This window comes from Pyxicephalus adspersus, chromosome 9 (genome assembly GCF_032062135.1).
Source record: "Pyxicephalus adspersus chromosome 9, UCB_Pads_2.0, whole genome shotgun sequence".
Lineage (NCBI taxonomy): Eukaryota > Metazoa > Chordata > Amphibia > Anura > Pyxicephalidae > Pyxicephalus > Pyxicephalus adspersus.
The window spans coordinates 35,955,561-35,977,311 of NC_092866.1; positions in this window are offsets into that span (position 1 = coordinate 35,955,561).

Below are 21,751 nucleotides of genomic sequence, written 5' to 3' on the forward strand. Positions count from 1 at the left end.
TTAAGTAGGGAAGTGAAACTTCCACCTACACATGCCTTTCATGAGAGGTGAATAGATCTGTGGTTTTCTCTCCATATATTAGGAATTGGTGTCCAGCGGAGTGAAGACAACCAGTGTGTTTGGTATCCTTAATGAACACAATTTTGGGTCATCTACAGGATAATTTTGGAGGGAATGGTTGAATTATGCACCCCCTCAAACATTCTCTATTGGAAGAAATCGTGGATAGAAACCCCAGGGTGGCAGGGGGTCTGTGGATATAGGGTGGAATGTATCCTATGCTGACATAGCCAAATGAATTACTCCGAGATGGAATCCCAGGATGACAAGTTATCGGAGGTGTCTGAGCATGTGCTGCTCCCCTCTCCTGAGGATGCTCAAGGGAGGAGAACATCATAGACAATGTGACGGATAGGGTGAGTTGTGCTGATCCAGTTAGTGTCGCTAAACAGTTGATTGAAGGAGGGAGGTGAATAGGGAGATTGAGTAGCAGACTGGCACAGACCTTTGCTAGCTTGTGTAAAGTGGAAACTATGCAAGATGTAATGTTTGTTTTTTTTGTAAGTCTGTAATAGTGTTGGTCGAATAGGTCGCTATTCGATTCGACCGATATTCGGCCGAATAATGCATAATTATTCGGGTTGTCAAACATCGAATTCGAACACCATTAAAGTCAATGGGAGGAAAAATTTGGGTTTTTTCAGCACTGTGTAGAGCTTCTACAGCCTCCAAACAGATGTAAAAAGATACATTATAAAAGGATACATTAAAATATAAGTAAAAAATAGGACAAGGCTTTAATTTAAAATTATTTCATTAATGTGTGTGTTTGTGTAATTTAACTTTTTTTTTTTTTACAGGTTATCCCAATGACAGGAAGATTTCCAGGGTTGCAATAAACAGAGCCCTGGAAATCCTCCTGACAGTGAGGGATTGCAGAGCACTAGGGGTTAAATGAGGACAAGCCTCTCCATTCACCCCTAGTGCTCTGGCTGAGGTTTTATATTTCTCAGCCATTCAGCACTAGAGATGAATGGAGAGACTTGTGCCCATTCATCCCTAGTGCTCTGTGATTGGCTGAGAAATAGGAAATCCTGATGACAGCTCAAGCATCATCAGGGTTTCCCTTTCCTCAGCCAATCAGGGAGCAGAGCAATCAGCGGAGCTTTACTATGCTGACAGCACTGTCAGCATAGTAAAGCTCCGCTGATTGCTCTGCTCCCTGATTTGGGACATGATCGGTAAATTTGTGCATGAGGTAGTTGTGAGGTGTGAGGGGAGAATGACTATAGATACACAGTACAGAAACTACCAGGGAATCCAAAAACAAGCCGAAGTCAAACACAGGAGGTCAGTCCACCAAACGAGGTACAAAGGCAAAGGCACAAACAGAGTCGGGGTCACAGGCAAAGGTCGGTCCAGGCTGAGTTCAAGCAGATTGTCAGGAACAGGCAAAGGTCAACAACAGAAACACACTCAAAAATCTCTCCAGCACAGATAAGCCCAGCTAACGCTATAACAGGCACTGGTGACTGGGAGCAGAGAGGTTTTAAAGTCCCAGCAGCCAATAGCGATGCATGGCCGAGTCAGGAGCTAATCAGTGTCTGTAATCCACTTCAACTGTGCACAGCCTATCAAGGGATGCTGGGGATGCCATAAATCCATCAGGCTGCACAGCTAAAGGGTAGCAGGGGCTACTCCTATCTTAGTTCTTTTGGTTGCTGCAAATGACATCTCCAAACAGAACAAACAGTGTTTTTTTTTGCGATGGCACACAACATAGAGTCGTCAGCCAGATGAGCATCCCCTAACAGATAGAAAGATTGCACTAGGTGTGTTGGCTGTGAGTTTGAAAAAGCTTATGATTATCGATGGTTATCGCAAGAGTATATGTTTAAGGGTTTAAGTTTTTGATGAAGTTGGGTGCCTGTTAGAATGTTAGAGTAGATTAAATGTTTGTATAGTGAAATTTTTAATGAGCTGGTGGTGAATAGATGGTTCAAAAAAAAAAAGTGAAAATAGAGTCAGGAGTGAGACAAGGGTGTCCATTATATCTTGTATTTGTATGTATTTGTGTGTTATTGAACCTTTGGGACATAAGAGGTGCGGAGGTACCTGGAAGTGGAGGTAGATGTTTTAGGTAGTTGGATAAATGGATGATGTAATGGTAGTGCGCAGGGATATGGCTAGTTTGTGGAGGGTAAAATTAATGATTGATATCTTTTGTTCAGCAAATGGTTTTTGTGTTGATATAAAAAAAAATGAATGTAGGTTGTTTGGTGTTTGGAGTGAGATGGATCAATATGGTTGGCAGATATGTAGTGGTGGTTCAAAAGTGCTGGAAGTGAAGTTTGAGTCTGATCTATATGGAAGAGAAAGTTGGGAGAAAATTTAAATAAAGTAGAAAGTTGCCTTTTGGTTATTATTGACGTTATCTACGAAGAGGGCAAGGTTCTAGTGAATAAAGCCATAATATAACCTATCTTGTGTTTTTTTTTTAGTTTTTCCTGCACCCGTAGAGTACTGAAAAAAGTTATTAGAATAGAAATATTAAATTTGTATTTGTCTTCCAAGATAAAAAAGTAGAAGTGTAAAGGTTGTTAAGGGATGAATGATATTGAGAGGTTCTGAATATTAAATATGTGAGTATGTTTGTAGCAATGAGTAAAAACACAGTGTAAGACGTTGTATGTTGTGGTTGAGGTATTTTGAAAAAGTATAAATTACAGATGAGTGGAATTGGTAAGCCTGTATGTTTCCAGTCTCTGTGGTTATATGGTAGGATTGAGTGGTGTATTGGGCATTTGAGTTGCAAAATATTACATGTGAAGTATGGTGTGTGAGTAGGAAGGTTATTAAGGTGTTGGATGATTAAGAAGACTTGGAAGCTATTGGTGGTTTTAATACGGAGGAATTTAAAATACTGTGAAAGTGTGTAATAATGAAATAGAAAATAGCCAGAAGGATATTGCACGGATGTGTGTACAAAGATGTTTGCTCACTAGAGAATTTCAGAGAAGAAGAAGATGTGTATATAGTGAATTGTGTCCAAGGCATGGGTGTGGTATTGTAAAAAGTGTGAATCGTGATGTAGGAATGTAAGTTAACTGAGGATGTTTCGGTAATGAAACAAAGAGATGATCAAAGATTTGACAGTGATCGAGAAGATATGGTATGAGATGGTGGTATATAGGTTGTGTAGACTAGAGAAGCAGGAGGCAAGAAGGTTATGGGTAGTAGTTGCATGTGTGAAAGAGAGTTTATGGGATGTGAGAAATATTTTGATCTTTAGGAGAGATGAGTTTAGTGTGAGAGTTTTCATGGTCCGTAAAAGTATTTATTTTTATGGGTATTGTGATTCTAAGAAAAAAGGTGGTGATCTTGCTAATGCTATTTGGAAGTTTCTTGAATGTAAAAATTGGGTTAATGAGTAATATGCTAATGTTATGATAATGTATGGTAATTATTTCTTCTAATATGGTTTATATTAATTATCTCTACTAATAATATGTTTCTTTCGTTTGTAGGATATTACAAATAAAATAATACAAAAAAAATCTTATCTTAGATAAATGATGGATCACCCTAAATGCTCCCTTTTTTTTCTTAGGGGCCAAACCTAAAGGTGATATAGATGAAGAGGAGGGGAAGTAGAATTACCTACTTTACACTCTAGTGCCATTTTTAACAGTAACTTAGTGTTGACAAGCAGAAGCTACATTAGAATAGACAAAAAGCCTAACTGACAACAGCACATGGTGTTGTAAAACTCCTAAAACAGGAGGTTGGCATTAGGTATATTGTGATATATTTAATTGTACAGTGCTGCGTAATATGTTGGCGCTATATAAATCCTGTATATTCATAATAATATTAATAAAATTTAAAAGGGTACCTAGCAAAGTGGCTGATAAGTGCATGCTTAATACAAATTTCTGGACATGTTTTGGGTTGTGTAGGTATGGAATTATTTTGTAAATACAGACATATTTCTGGTTGTGTCAGTATAAAACTAATTGTATCTTTGAAGACTGTGTGTCTGTTCAGTACTGATTCAGTCTCTGCATATCATTTTCTGATTGTATCAGTATAGTAATTTTTCTGTCTCTTTAGACATGTTCCTGGTTGTTAGGTAGTTTTTTAGCACTAATATTATTTAACTTTCTTTTTATGCAATTATATTTTCTTTATAAAACAAGGAGGGGTGAAATAAGGTAGTTGGCCTTTTAGGGAACAAAGTATAAATCTGGACATATTAGTGAGATGCTGAAGTTAGGGAGAGGGGTGTATAAAGACATTAGGCCTAAGGCCCAACGTGAAAGTCTTAAATACTTAAAGAGGACATATTCTGGGAAATTATGAAAGTTGTCAAGTTTGAACTCATTGTAAAGAATATGAAAAGCCCGGATTTAAGGGTGGTCCTTTGGTTTCAGTAATACATGCAGGTAACAGGATGGCATGACATGAGACTTTTAGCTGAAGAAATGAGCTGCATAATTATCCTTGGTAAGTGATTTAGAAGGTATGAAAAGGCGGAGGATCAGAACACCAACCAGGAAAGCTGTATTTTATAGAACCTAATCAGAAATGGTAACTTACATTTAGGGCCACATTAAAGTATTTGTTAATCTTAACAATATTCTTTTCTTATGTCCCTTTTGGTCTATTAAATAAACCATTAACAACAATTTGCTGTGTCTGTTTCAAAAAATCAACAAAAAACAATATATATAAAATACCAAATAATCTTGCTGGTAATCTTGGTAGCTGATAACTTTCTGAGCCTTGGCTGACTGTTACCAATTATATTCCAAAAGACTTATATTGTCCTGACATAGAAGTGAGTGTTGTCTCCCTGAAACTGGAAGTGTGTTATTGCAGAATTCTCAGCGGATCTATCACCGGAGATTTACTTTACATAAAACTTACCTTTTTTTGGGCGGGAGGGGGACAGGGTTGTTTACAACTTTACAAAAAACAAAAAGCCCCCCCAATTCTGTCTTTTTTACCACGGCGATGAAGACAGAATGCGAGTGCCTAACCTTCTGTGGGATACATACGTCATGCATCCTAGGAGGCTTCCGGTTTTTCTTCAATGGGGAAAAAACTGCAGATCTCAAGAATGCACAGTGAGATCGGCACTCTTTTTTTACCCATTTACAGTGGCTAATTCACCCAACATCGTGCCTGTACAGTGCAAGATCAGGTAACGTAGGCAGAAGGCGAAAAATGAGGAACAAAGATGGTGGAGCTTATTGCTTCCTCTGTGCCAGGACCAAGGCAGATTACAGGACAAGGCGGGATCCAATCCAGGAAACCCATGGAAAGATTGATGGATCTGAGGAAGTAAAGGTGAGTTTTTTTAAGTTAATTAAGTAATTAGGCAGATATAAACAAATGTTTTCCCCAAGAGCAGTTGGTAACCACAATAGATTTCACTGCTGCTGCTGCTGCTGCTGCAAAATAAAAATGCTATTAATAATAGGAGTTAATAATTCCTTGTGAAGCCAGTGGTTGCAAAGCAGTAATAGTTTGAAATGATCACAATAAAGACCAGCACCACAAAAAAATTTTTTTAGGTGGGGGGAAACTTTAAGTTGGTTTCTCTGTCCCCTGTTTAGGCAATATACAACCTTCACTTTCACTGATCCCGTTAGTTCTTTATAAAACAGAATTCCTTGTATTTTTAAACTTTAGGGTTAGGGTGTCTGCAAGGGGTGACCATTCCCTTTTCCCTAGTCATTTGAGGCCTAGTAGTATATACACCTTTCTGTTTCCCTCCCCTCCCTGTTATACGTGACAAAAACACTTAATGCATTGTTTTACATGCACTGCTTAAATAACTTTTAAAGATATCAATATTTTAATTTGAAAGTCCATTCAAGTTTTTTAATATATTTATTATTATAAGGATTGTAAGCTCAGGGTCCTCTTCTCTTCCTGTGTCACTGTCTGTCATTTGCAACCCCTATTTAATGTACAGCCCTGCATAATATTTTGGTGCTATATAAATTCAGTTTATTATTAATATTATTATAATTAATAATAATAATTATTATTATTATTATTATTATTATTAGGCAATGATTTTACAGTGCCGAGGATGGGACTGCAGACTTTTGCCAGGTACATTTTTGGATACAATAGACTGGATTGCAATAAACTGCATTGAAGACAAAGGACCTAATTTATGAAAGCTCTCCAAGGATGGAGAGGATACACTTTCATCAGTCAACCTGGGTGATTGAGCAAACCTGGAATGGATGGATCATGTGCTGTTTGTTAGCAAATGTTTTCAATCCTGGACAAGATCCATTCCAGTTTTATTGATCGCCCAGATCCATTGATGAAAGTGTATCCTCTCCAGTTGATACATCAGGCCCAAATTTTATGACAAAATGGTCACTACATTATATTGGGTGTGCATTAACTATGTCTTCAGTTTGCTTCCCCTATCTCCAGCAGCATATACTCATTTGGCTGTAAAATGAAAAAAAATTAAGAAATGATTGAAAAAAAAAAAGAAATGAAAAAAAACACCTCCTCTGGTTATGAATTAGCATGTGATTTAGGCCCCATTCACCCTTGCAATTGCAATCCATGTGGTAAGCCCCACTCCCAGGTGCAAAGAAAACTGCTACTCTGCACCCAGGAGTCACAATCCAGACTGTAGGTTATTACATTTTGATGCTTTGCCTTTCCATTTGTGGTACAAGTCTTCCTCCTGAGAAGAAAAAGCAATCGCGTGGCAAAAAGTGACATGCCTCCTAAATTAGTTGAGCATCACTGCTGTAAACTGTAAATGGGTCTTGGTCTTCCATGTTACTGTGCTATGTGTCTCCTATTGATTTAGTGTTTAGTTGTATAATTGCACAGGCAATTTTGCGGTTTCCCCAATCCTGATAAACTGCACAACTAAGCAACTAATTTCTCATTTCAGCAATCCTCTTCCTAATCTGTTCGTTTGCTAATATATCTGCATATTCACCACTATCTAATTATCTGAGGTTCATCCAGCAAGCAGCAAAGCTGAACCAAGAGACATTTGGTGCCTGTGTAGTGCAGCAGAGGTGTGCAAATGATGTGAGTGAGTGAATGAGGAAAAAGTCCCCTTGGCAGGTTAAAACAGAAGACAGTTCAACCTTGTATTAATTAAAAAAAATGGAGCTACAGAACTCTGCACTTCCAATAAGTTGCTTGAATTAAGTGAATTTATATTTTTTTAATTTTGTTTTTATGATGATGGTGCTCTTTTAGAAGTCTGACTGAACATAATATCCACACCTTTTTGTTCGATAGTATGTATGATGAAGACAGATAAAATATAATAATGGGTTATATTAGACTGCATTGTTTGTATTGTATTGTAGAATGGGATGTACCATAGTACACCTTCTTGAATAAGTTCAAGACTGGGTTATAAGTATTCATTCACAATTAAAGACTTTTGAATGGTCATGAATGTGACAGCTTGGGGCAGAGCATGGATTTATTAGTAGGCACAGTAGGCCAAACATTACTTTTCCACATGTAGTTGTGGGTTAAATTTTTTTTTTATCATCACCATCAGTAAAAAATATAGTAATTTCAAAAAAGCATTTTTGTCAAGTTAAGACCAACAAACAAAAAAAATGATTTGCATAAAGGAAGGGATGTTGCCAAAAGATTCAAATAAATAAATCCAGGTATTGCTGGGACATTTCAGCTATGGTAATCTGGATTAAAGAACGGAATCTTTGCCAATGAAATCATTGTTTCTGTTTTCAACCAAATAAAATGAGACCAACCACCCATGCGGTGTGTTACTGCACACATAATCAGTCATTAATATGTAATTATCTAGGCTATACATACCAACCCACCAGCAACCTAAATTCCCTTACTAATGATTTTATCACCATTTGGTCTTCATCTGGTTTTGGTGTCTTCGCAGTTTTTATGAATGGCACAAGGTGACGTAATGTCCACTCACAGGAGTTATTTCATCCAGGCAACAAGACAAGCCAAAAGTTTAAACTGATGAGGTGTACTTTCATGAGAAACAATGCTGGCAGTCATGTAATATACTTTGTACTTTCATGAGAAACAATGCTGGCAGTCATGTAATATACTTTTATTGCAGAACAATCATATAAAGTTCTTTCTGCAAAAAAAACCTGCCTGCCAGCAATGTTTTTATTCCTGGAGCCATAGTTCCACTTTAAGACAATCTAATTGTTTTAAATGGTCTGTCAAAGCACCACAATGCACATGCATGCAATGGTGTCCTGAAAAGGCTTGTGCATTAGCAAAGTGAGCTGGGTTGGCCTTCAGATTAAATTCCACTTCAAGGAAATTGAACACACTGCCCCTGATTCATCATTGAAATCCGCGATCGCTGGAAGCGCGCCAGTAAAAAGCTGTCGGATAAGTGCGGCTCCGTGCGCGAGCTTTTTCCGTTGCTGAATAGCGCGACCGCGTACGATTCCGGATCGCTAATACGAATGCGCGACCGATAATCCGATTCTGCTTGATGAATCAGGGGCACTATGTATTGTGTACTTCTATGTTTGTGGTATCTCATAGCATAGTAAAGTGCTGTAAAGACAATTTTAATAACTCTGTGGTAATATAGTATTATGACGTCTTCCTTTTTAGGAAACGTTTTTGAAGATTTAGGTTTTGGGTTTGCACTTACACTGCAACTTTGTCCCGGCTGTGATAGAGGAATATGTAACAGCTGTGCACAGTGAAGGAAACAGATGCATGTTGTGGTTTTTGGAAGGGGTCAACAAAATACACCACAGGTGTACAGTATCATGTCACTATGACTAAAGGTGACACTATAACTAAAAAGCAACAAAAAACAACGTTGTGTTGATAACCTGTGACTGTACCTCTTCTTCACAACCTAACAGTAATTATTAATATACTGTAGCAACATAAACTGGATATTGTGTGGCGCCACTAATTTTCTAATCGTCTGGACAGAAAAAGGTCTGGAATCTCAGCTTTCTTTCTCTCCAGTGAATGTATTTGAAAGCAATATCCTTTGTCCATTATTATTGTTGTCCAGGACATATATGTGTATATATATCACAATGTATATATCAAACATTGTAGTGGTTGTAGGTACCCCATAGTGATGACAGCTAGCAGTACAGATGAGTGTTAGTAGTAAGGAACACACCCTTTTCACAGACCAGACTCGTCCCCAGAGCCTTGGTTACATATACACAAACACGCACTTAAACATGCTCAGATCCAAGAGCAAACACTTAGTCCCTTGTCCCGTGTGAAAACTCTGACACCACTTTCTGACACCACCTCCTGGTTTGTGTTTACAAAGTGAATAATGAAAACTACTAATACTAATGAGACATGGAGTTGTGCAAGCTATGGCTTAGGGTTTGGTTTCATTGGTATTTTTGAGGTGCCCCATGTGGTGGCTTAGAAAATGTGCTGCTCATGTGCTGTATTACTTAGCAAGTGTATTTGTCTGGGAGAACCCAAAACAAAAAATACATATACAAAGCATGGCAATATAAAATGTGTAGTTACTTATGTTGACACGTTTAAACTCCAATTTAAGTTGAGTGGAGGAATTCCAACTCCAGTCTTTGAGAGCCTAGATCTTCACACATTCTTATTATTTATCTCACATCCACAAGAAAATTCAGAGAGGTTTCCATAGGTAATACGATTTCAAATACTTATTTTGTATACCTATTTTGTGTACTTATTTTGTGTATTTTTGTGATAACCATTTATTTGAAATTCCTGGCTTTGTAAGTGATCCTCTAGAGTTGGACACAAAAATGTTTTCATTCATGGGGAGAAGATTTGTTCTAACCCCAGTAGGCACACCAACCAGACAGGACCCACCCCTAGCAAAACAGATTAATCTTTTGGAGATGCTGGACCCCCACCCATCCTTGGATCACTCACACATTGGCTATGGGGGTCACAGCAGTGATATATACAGTCTATATTCACCATATTTACACCCCTGACAGTATGCCTTGCAGCACTGGCTAAATGCTTTGGTACAGAAGTCTGTTACTGACAAGCTCTAGTCTACTCTGCACTGTTCAGTCCCTGACTGCACTGTTCAGTCCCTGCCTTTCCAGGCTCCTTTGCAACTGGGAGGGTTGCGGGGGTGATAACTACATTCTTGATACCAACTCTAGTAATCAAGTGATTCATACAAACTGCCATAAATTGACAATCAATCAACAAACATTTATCAGTATTGAGTGTAGACGGTCAAATGATCAGGTCCCAGTTTTTTTTTCAATCATGCAAGTATCTGACAAATTTATAAGATGTCATGGTCTGTGTTTCATCACATTATGGATCAAGTGTTGTCCGCCTGTGCTGTGAGAGGAAACAGAAGAAACTGCACTGACTAGCCCTTGACTATGACTATGAGAGCCCAACCATTCAGTGACATGGTTACTATCCACAGCTAAACACTTGAAAGCAAACTATTATAGAGCTGTGACCTTAATCTGCATTCTGTTAAAGTGGTTAATCTCTGGAAGGTTTTGCAAATCTAGATGCAAAGGATGTGATTCTTTATATTTTTCCTTGTTGTCTTTTAATACCAAATTTGATGGCTTACAGTGCTTTCCCATTTAATAGAATGTAGATTTGGGTTTTACTTGTTCAAAATTCAGATCACCTAATTTACTGTTTCACACAAACCATATAAAGCTATCTGGGTTTGTTCACAAACCTTTTCTGAGCTCAGTCTCTTATTTAATTAGGTCAGTTCCACAAGACTGGCTTACTGCTTATGTCATTATTTGAGCAAGGTAAAAAAGCTAGATCCAGGAAACTATAGATCAGTAGCCCTGACTTGATTTGTGTTTAAATGATTTAAGGGTATTCTGAGAGAGGTAATACAGAATACTATAATACACAATGTTTGAAAAAATAAAAACAGTGCCTTATCATAAAAGTATGTAACAAACAAATATGACCAGTTTATTGAAAAGTTAAAATATGATTCTTAAAAATTCTGTTCAGGTAATATATTAGGGTTTGACAAAATCAGTGCTTCGTGCCTTTGAAGCTCAAGGTAACAGGGTACTGAACTGGTCAGAGGACAGAAGACACAATGGGGTTGTTTTTCATAAGGTCTAAGGTTTCTAATGGACCATTTTATATATTTTTTATACAGGGTGATCATATCCCCCTTAAAAGTATCTCTCAAGGGAGAAAAGATTCAGTTCAGCTAATCTCTCCTCATAGCTGAGCACCTCCATTCCTTTTATTAGTTTAGTTGCCCTTCTCTGTACTGTTGCCCAAAACTGGACTGCATATTCCAGATGTAGTCTGACCAATGCTTTGTACAGGGGCAGAATTATGTCTCCATCTCTGCAGTCTATTTCTCTTTTAATACAAGAAAGTACTTTACTAGCTTTAGATATTGCAGCTTGGCATTGCATTCTATTATTAAGTCTATGATCTACCAGAACCCCCAGATGCTTTTCCATTTCTGACTACCCCAAGTGTATTCCCCATAGACAACATGGATTGTAGGTGAAAGAGAAGGAAAGAGGTTTGAGGCTCAAAAGTTTTGTTCAGAAAAGTTAATTTTGTATTTTTCTATTTACAGTTAGTACATACATAATTATGCAATATAGTTTTTTTCACCATATATCCTGTATCCTGGTAATATCACAGGATTCGGATATTTCTTCTAGACAAAAATTTGCTAGCACCATACAATATAGGTTAGTTGCAAACAAAAGGGACCTGTTTAGGTCACATATTTCCCAAAGCGATTCACCGATTATAGGCTTCCTCAGGGTTGTGTTGTTGCAGAAGTTGTATGGTTTCTATATAGTATAGACAAAAATATAATATCAGAGATTACAGTTTGATATGAAAATATTCTGATTAGATGTTTGGTGGGATATTTAGCTAGGGGTATTATTCTACTAGTTGCATTACATTATTAATGAATGTACCATAGATGTAGGATTAAAGATAATCATGGTGATACCATTTTAGTAAAATAGGTATATTGGCCTTATCTGATAATTACTAAAGTGATAAAAAAACATTTATTATTATAGTCTTAGGGCTAATTCTCAATTAAATATCCAGTCATGATACACCAACATCTTATTACATATAACTCATGTTAAACAATCAACTTCATATTTCATACTTTCAAATCTAATGTCTTGATAACTCAATATTGGTGTTGTCCTGGTTGTACCAGTATAATTCAAGAAGATAAAGCAATGGTTTAGTTGAGATGCGGTCTAGCTGGTAAAAAAGAATTTAGTGCATAGTGTTGAATAAATAATGAGATATATGTGCAATGTATGTCAAATACTAAAATAATAAATTCTTACTGGGGGTAGCTACTGATTAAGTATGTTCAAGCCAGAAAATTGGATTGGATCTAAATAACATAGTAATATTATTTATGATGATTATTGCAAAGGACCTGAATGAGGACCTGGGTTTAGATATTGTATATTTTTGTCTGTCCTTGGAAGAATACAACTGTAGCAGTACAGCGATAATCCCTGTCTATAATAAAAAGGATGATAGGGGGTTTTTAGAATGTTGAATTGACTTAGGTATACTAAAGGATCTATATGGGATCAGAATGCTTACCAGATAGGGTGAGGGTAAACCTATAATGTACAATACCTGAACCCTGATCCTTATTCAGGTTATCTGCAACAACCATCATATATAATATCACTATAATATTCAAGTTTCAATCCACAAATTCTCAGGCTGGAACATACCTAATCGCTAGGTACCCCCAGCAATATCCTAATATTTAACTTCCTATTTATTTACATTAATTTAAACATTTATTTAATACTATGCCCCAAATCTTTTTTACCAGCATGCAGCCTGAATCTGCTCCCTTCATTCTTTTGCCTAGACTCCTTTTCAACTAAACGTAAGCTTCATTCCCTCAAACTACACCAATATTAAGTTACCAAGACATTAGATATGAAACTATGAAGTATTAAGTTGATTGTTGAACGTTAAGTTATTTATTATGCTATTTATTATGTAGCAATATGTTGATGTATCATGATTGAATACCTAAAACTGCAAGTGAGCCACATGATCACAATAGTTTTTGGTACAAATTTAGTAATCTTCCTGATATGACCTAAGCACTTGTTGCACTAATATGTTATTAACAGGATTTTTTCTAATGTTATATCTATACCAATGTAAAACATTATGAAGGTAATACAACTAGCAAAGTAACTTTAACCAAATATCCCACCAAACATCTAACTAGAATATTTTCATATCAAACTGTAATCTCTGATACTATATTGGTATTTGTACTATATAGAAACCATACAACTCCTGCAACAACACACCCCTGATGAAGCCTATAATAGGCGAAACGCGTTGGGAAATATGTGACCCTAACAGGTTCACCTTTTTGGTTTTCAATTGACCTATATTATATGGTGCTATCAAATCTATGTCTAGGAGAAATATCCAAACCCTGTGACACTAACAGGATATAGGATATATGTTTAAAAAACTATACTGTAATATTACTATGTATGTACAAACTGTAAATAGTAAAATACACAATTAATTTTCATGAACAAAACTTTTGAGCTTCAAACCTCTTTCTTTCTATTCTACCTACAAACCATGTTTTAATACAATTGACAAGAGAGGTGGCTCTACTTAAGTTATATCTAGCAGAGGTAAGAACCAAAATTTAATATGAAATGTGTTTGGAGCCCGCCTAATATAGGTATGGCTTCTGGGTAGGGAAACAGCTGGGATGGCGTGTATGCGTCTTGGCAGATGGGCGCTTGCATCCCGCCCAGCCAATCAGGATCGGGAGTTTCCTGTGACATCGCAGGGACAGGGACATCGCAGAGAGGCATCCCACCAAGATGGGGCGGGTCGCATGGAGGAAAAAAGCCAGCTGGGCAAGGAGTGTATGTGAAGGACGCTTTGTGCATTGGCCGTGACGCCAGTGTCGCCGGGTGCCCCGCAAGCCCCTCAAGAAATTAGTAGGAAGGATTTATCAGATATGGAAGTATTATAAGTAGCTATTTTTATACCATTTATGCTGTATAGTGTTAAACAGTGAAAACAACATATTTTCTCTATGTGTACAGCATAATATTTAGCTATGAAAAAATGTTTTTTGTTTTACAGTTCATCTCATTTATGTGTCATGTTAATAAAAAGGATGTTCACCTGAAGGTAATGACCTATGGGTGAACAATAAGTCATATCAAGTTCACAAAAATATACACATGGATTTACTATATTAAATTCAGTACGAGTAACAATAAGCACTTTCTGAATATATGTCTAATCTAAGTACAATGGGCCTAATTTATCAATAAAATCCGCGCTCGCTGGTCGCGCGTACTTTCGCGCGTCCAGCGAGCCGGTTTCCCGCGGTCCGGAGTCGAGTGCGCTCGTACACTCGTATATCCTACAATATATCGGTTTCTCCGATCAGGCATCGGAAGCTTTTATATAGGCGCCTATGTAGGGGAGTTGAACTCGGTTAACTCTTGCCTAACAGGAAAGGAATAAGTGATTTAAAAATATGCTTTTTTCTTAGCGCACATAAATGTTTAAAACATTTAAACAGCGCAAACATTTTTTTTTAGGGCTAAGGGTAATATGTATGCTATTGGAAAGAATGATTTTTTTGGGGGAACAGTGACTTTTAATGCAAGCTCGCCAGTGTAAAGCTGCCGGAGATGCGCGGCTCCGGCCGCAAGCTTTTTCAGTTGCTGAATTGCGCGACGGCGTACGATTTCGGATCGCGAATACGAATGCGCGAGCGAGCTTCCGATTTTGCTTGATGAATCAGCCTCAATGTATATTCATACAAATATACATAATGGTAAAAATATATATGAGATATGGATATGAAATGTAGAAAAAAAGAGAAATTGTGTGATGCTTTAGGATGTTTTGGACTTAAGTTAAGGGAAAGGGTTGTAGCTAACAAAAACATTAAGGCCTGGTTTAGTATTAGCTTGGAGGTTGATGATCCATCTAGTTTCTCTCTAGTTTATTTTGTCCATATCTCCTGTTTCGTTTCCGGAGATATGTTCTAGACCAAAAAAGGATAAGACTTTGCTGTCATACTGGTGTTGCATACCCACATGGTAGCATACTGGGATGGTGATTTTTCCAACAAAGATTGAATGAATATGCTTATATATGTTTTTTGAATTGTGTACACTGTCCGAATTTAAATGTGCCAGATGTTTGTTTAGAAGTGGAGCTGCAAGTGCTCCCAGGTTGAAAGTGGCTCGATACTAGGTGGTCCTTAGGTTATTTCAGGTTTTGATCCTATATATCTGTTAATTTGGGGATCAGATGTTAGATTATGCCAGCTATTTTTTAACATTTTGTACATGAAGTCATGGTTCCCATTATATGTTGTTGACAGTTGAGTTGTGGGAGTTTCTGTTGAATTTTTTGTCTTATTGCTTAATAAATATATAGATATATTATTATATATTATAAGATTTTTTTTTAGCAGAGTTTTGGAGTAACCTCACAGTGGAGGAGTTTGGCTTCCTTTTTAAAATCCATTTCTGTTGTAAAGTTTCTTCTGGGCCTCATGTATTGACTGAGGGGTATACTCCTTATCATGGCCTTGGGGTAGGCACCACTAGCTTTCAAGATAGTGTTGCCTGCTGTTTTTTTACGAAAAAAGAATGTCGTTACTTTTGAGTCTGCGTCAATTCTGATGAATAGATCAAAAAATGCAATTTGTGTTTTGTTGGATTCCATAATAAATTTCAGATTATGATGATTTGCTTGTATATAGCTGACAAATTCCAGGAGCAGAGATGATGGCCCTGACCAGAATATCAGGACATCATCAATGTACCCTTTCCATGTGATGATATGTTTGAGATATGGTTTCTTAAGGGGGTCAGTGAACAGTGTTTTTTCCCATTGTCCTAAAAATAAATTTGCGTATGAGGGTGCACATTTTGTCCCCATTGCAACTCCTTGCGATTGGAGATATATTTTGTCATCAAAGGTAAAGGTGTTTCTGTTAAGGATGTAAGTGAGTAATTTAATAATCAAGTGGTTTTGTTCATGTGCTTGAGGGTAAGCTTTCATCTAGGCAGTTCAGTATGGTACGTATGCCTAGAGTGTGTGGAATACAGTTATATAGGGATTCCACATTGATTATGACCAATGTGGTATTTGGAGGGATCGTCATGTTTTGGGTTAATTTTAGAACATCAGTTGTGTCTTGTAAAATGGATGGTAGTCTCATAACTAATGGCAGTAAGTACGTGTCCACTATTTCGCTGGCGTTAGCTGCCAATGAAGGTTTTTGTGGATCTTGGGTAAGATGTAGAAGGTGGGGATGATGGGGTGTTTATTTGTCAAAAATTATTTTCTTATTGTAAATGATGTTATCCGTATATGCTTGCCATATCATTTCATTGTATTCCTTATTGTATTCCTACAATTGGGTTTTTGGAATAATGCAATACCATTCTCTGTTGATTAGGAGGTCATAGCATATTTGTCTGTAATGTTCTCTGTTCCTTATCACTATGTTTCCCCCTTTGTCTGAAGGTTTGAATATTATGTCTTTTTGTTTCTTTGGTTTTGTACAGGTGCCTGTTGGTGTTCTTTGGTGAAATTTATATTTCGGGATTCTAGGCCCAAATTAGTTTTCATGGTTTGTTTTGTGATGACATCCACGAAAGTTTGAATATGTGGGTTCAGTGATATTGAAGGTAAAGATCCTGATTTGGGTTTTTTTTTATAAAAGTTCTGAAGGACCAGGTTCCAGAGGGAATACTGAGGATTCTGGAGTTAGAGTAGGTATTGAGTAATTTTCCATTAGAAGTTGATGAAGGTCTTTGAGGACTCTAAAGTCCTGTGTATTTCAGTCTTTATAAAGTTCAGGTTTATAAGGTAGGGACTCAGAGGGTGGTTTGTCAAACATCAACTTCTGGGTATGATTCCTAGCAAAAAGATTAAGATCTTTTATAAATTCAAATTTATCCATCTTTTGTTTGCAACTAACCCATATTGTATAGCAATAGTGTTGGTCGAATAGCTCACTATTCGATTCAACATCTATTCGGTTGAATAGACCTATATTGTGCGGGTGAACGAACGTCGAATTTGAACACCATTGAAGTCAATGTGGGAAAAATGTGGGTTATTGTTCTGGACTGTGTAGAGCTACTACAGCCTACAAATACATTTAAAAAGACATGTCAAGACTCCCACACCTCTGCACAACACTGTACAAGTTAAGAAAAAAATCAGGATGGCTTTTTTATGTTGCTGGCAAGGCTATTTTATGTGGTGGTCAAGTGAACATGCCAGATTTTATACAGACCTCCAAGTAGAGGCAGAGAGGGGCCCGAGGGGTTTCCTCCGGTCCAAAAATTAGCCACCAGGTTTCACCGCTCTGTTAAATGTCATACACAGGCTTCAAAGTACAGGCAGAGGGCCCTGAGGGGGGTCTTTCAGTCAAAAAAATAGCCAGTTACACAGCTCTGTTACAAGTTATATAGGCCTCACAGGAGTGGGGACCGCATTGTTATTTGGAATCTCGAGCTGGGTGTAGTGCATAGTCAATGCCACCTAGAAGTTTGTGAATGGAGTACTGACAAGCAGCAGCACAGCAGGAGGAGGAGGCGGTGGGCCCTGAGGCAGAGCCTGGACTGCATTGGTAACTGTCATCTAGAGCTGGGTACTGGGCAGGCGGCAGCAGTAACAACAGGAGGAGGAGGCGGTGGGCTCTGGGACGGAGTGTGGAAGGCATTGGTAACTGGCATCTTGAGCTGAGTACTGGGCATGCAGCATCAGCAACAGCTGGAGGAGGAGGCGGTGGACCCTGAGACCGAGTGTGGATGGCTTTGGTAACTGGCATCTAGAGCTGGGTACTGGGCAGGCAGCAGCAGTAACAGCATGAGGAGGAGGCGGTGGGTGCTGAGATGGAGCAAGGATGGCATTTGAGGTAGAGGCCATCACCTATATGGACAGTGTAGAAGCTGTAGCTATTGGAGACATGAATGGAATGAACGAGATTCCCACTGTCCCTACCTACTATCTAGCGAAACCTCAGCCAAGGGAACGGGCTTGGCGGAATCAGCAGGGAAAGAAGACCCTGTTGAGCTTTAGTCTGCAACTGTGAAGGGACATGACAGGTGTAGGATAAGTGGGAGTATGAAGTGGTTAAGACTGTAGAGGCTCCAACTATTGGTAAATGTGAAGAGGCTGAGGCTTCCCCTCACATGGAAAGTGTAGGGGCCGTTAGCTATTGGAGACATTGCTGTGTAGGGGACTGCCTTTTCCTATCTGCTAGCTGTAACTTTGTAAAATGCGGCATGGACATCATTGGGAACTGGCATCTAGAGGTAGGAAGTAGGCAGGCGGCAGCAGTAACAGCAGGAGGAAGAGGCGATGGGCCCTGAGACAGAGCGTGGACAGCATTGGTTACTGGGATCTAGAGCTGGATACTGGGCAGGCGGCAGCAGTGACAGCAGGAGGAGTAGGCGGTGGGTCCTGAGACGGAGTGTGGATGGCATTGTTAACTGGAATCTAGAGTTGGGTACTCGGCAGGCGGCAGCAGTAACAGCAGGAGTAGTAGGCGGTGGGTCCTGAGACGGAGTGTGGATGGCATTGCTAGCTGGCATCTAGAGCTGGGTGCTGGGCAGGCGGCAACAGCAGGAGAGGGAGGCGGTGGGCCCTTAGACGGAGCGTGGACAGCATTGGTAACTGTCATCTAGAGCTGGTTACTGGGCAGGCGGCAGCAGTAACAACAGGAGGAGGAGGCGGTGGGTGCTGAGATGGAGCAAGGATGGCATTAGAGGTTGAGGCCATCACCTGTATGGACAGTGTAGAAGCTGTAGCTATTGGAGACATGAATGGAATGAACGAGATTCCCACTGTCCCTACCTACTATCTAGCCAAACCACAGCCAAGGGAATGGGGTTGGCAGAATCAGCAGGGAAAGAAGACCTTGAGCTTGACTCTAGTGTGCAACTGTGAAGAGACATGACAGGTGTAAGATAAGTGGTAGTATGAAGAGGTTAAGACTGTAGAGGCTCCAACTATTGGTAAATGTGAAGAGGCTGAGGCTTTCCCTCACATGGACAGTGTTGGGGCCGTAGCTTTTGGAGACATTGCTATAAAGGGAACTGCCTTTTCCTATCTGCTAGCTGTAACTTTGTAAAATGGAGCATGGATAGCATTGGTAACTGGCATCTAGAGCTGGGTAATGGGCAGGCGGCAGCAGCAGGAGGATGAGGAGGCAGGCCCTGAGATGGAGCGTGGACAGCATTGGTAACTGTCATCCAGAGCTAGGTACTGGGAAGGCGGCAACCGCAGGAGGAGGAGGCGGTGGGCCCTGAGACGGAGCGTGGGCAGCATTGGTAACTGTCATCCAGAGCTAGGTACTGGGAAGGCGGCAACCGCAGGAGGAGGAGGCGGTGGGCCCTGAGACGGAGCGTGGGCAGCATTGGTAACTGTCATCTAGAGCTGGCTACTGGGCAGGCGACAGCACTAACAGCATGAGGGGTAGGTGGTGGGCCCTGAGACGGAGTGTGGATGGCATTGGTAACTGGGATTTAGAGCTGGGTACTGGGCAAGCAGCAGCAGTAACAGCATGTGGAGGAGGCGGTGGGGTCTGAGTGTCAGCCTTCAGAAAGGAGAGCTCTGTTTGAGGGAATCTTGATGGTGATTAACCAGGAGATCACACACGTGTATAGGTTAATGGGTAAATGTCCCTTTTAGTTTATTTGCAGACCAGATAATGGTAAATGTCAAATAACCTTGCAGGTAAACAGTAGAGGAAAATGTCCAATGACTGGGCAAATAACAATGCTGGTAAATGTCCAATGACTTTGTGGATCACAGTGGTGAGTAGATTGCAGACAAACCTTAGAAGTCATACACGGATGATCAGATTGAGAGCAGAGGATGCGTGAGTAGCGAGGAGCAGGAACCAAGAATCAGGAGCAGGAACCAAGAATCAGGAATCAGGAAAACAGCTCCAGGAAACAAGGAGGTGTCACGATCAATCCGCACTGGAAGGAAATCATAGAGCCTTCATATAGTGCCGTCTTAGTCTCTGATTGGAGCTTGCACTGGGCATGTGCAGAGTAAGGATACGCACTGAGCATGTCCAAAAAGGTTAATTTAGACATAGGTTGGTGACAGTGCCCCCGTCTTAAGGGCGGGCTCTGGACGGCCTCTAGAAGTTCTGCCGGTTGGACTCTGTCCGGGTTCACCCGCTTTAACAGAGAGACATGAAAAACAGGGTGCACTTTCATGGTGCATGGAAGGAGTAATTGATAGGCCACTGGGTTGATCTGCTTCGTGATAGAAAATGGACCCACGAACATGGGACCCAATTCTTGGAGGGGCAATGTAACCGAAAATGGGCACTAGAGAGCCAGACTTTATCCCCAATCTTGAAACTAGGGTGAGGTCGCCAATTTCTGCATTCTTCTTGTGCCGTTCTTGTGCCATTTTTAAGTTCTGCTGAAGTTCCTGATGAACATGCTTCAGTTCTGAAGTTAACTGTTGTACTGCTGGAACAGATAGACTAGGCGTTGGGTCAGGAAATATGTTTGGGTGATACCCGAAATTGGCGAAGAAGGGAGACATCTTTGTAGAGGTGTGCATTGCATTGTTAAGAGCAAATTCAGCTAACGGTAGCAGACGCACCCAATCGTCTTGAAGAGATGAGCAGTAGCAGCGGAGGTACTGCTCCAGTACCTGATTAATGCGCTCTGTTTGGCCATTGGATTGAGGATGACAGGCTGATGAAAATGCCACATCGATCTGGAGACTCTTGCACAGTTGAACCCAGAATTTAGCCGTAAATTGTGACCTTCGATCCGACACGATCTGCTGTGGGAAGCCATGAAGACGAAAAATCTCCGTGATAAAAATCCTGGCAAGGTCAGGAGCTGAGGGTAATTCCTGGAGGGGAATGAAGTGACTGTTTTGTGAAACAATGAACCACTACTAAGATGGTGGTACATCCTTCTGATGGGGGAAGTTCTACTATAAAGTCCATAGAGATGTTATTCCACGGTCGGTTGGGTATTGGTGGGGGTCTCAGGAGCCCCATGGGTAGCGCTGTTTGACTTTTGCTTCTAGCACAGACATCACATCCTTGGACAAATTCGGTACAATCCTTGTTTAAAGTCAAGCCACCAGAACATACGGCGTGCTAGTTGGAATGAATCCGAGTCAAGGCGTCTGGTTTCCCATTCTTTGAGCCTGGTCGGTATGATATGTGAAAATTGAACCGTGTAAAGAAGAGGAACCAAGAGGCCTGTCGAGGCTGAAGACGCTTGGCAGCCTGTAAGTACTCCAGATTCTTATGATCGGTCCATATCACAATTGGGTGAAGAGCCCCCTCCAGGGGATATCTCCACTTCTCCAGGGCTAACTTAGTTGCAAGAAACTCTTCGTCCCCCACATCGTAATTGCACTCGGAAAACGATAATTTCTTAGAAAAAAAGGCTAGAAGACGCAGTATTTGCTTCTCACTTTGGGCCTAATTTATCAATGAAATCCGCGCTCGCTGGTCGCGCGTACTTTCGCGCCGTTATATCGAGCCGGTTTACCGGGGGCTGGAGTCATATGCGCTTGTTCAGTCGCATCTCACTGCCAAGCCGGATGCTTGCCTTCATAACAAAATGGGCAATAGGGGTCGCGCATCCGCCAATTAAGGCGATTAGATTTCAGCTGCGCGATTAAGGAGGATCTGTTAAGC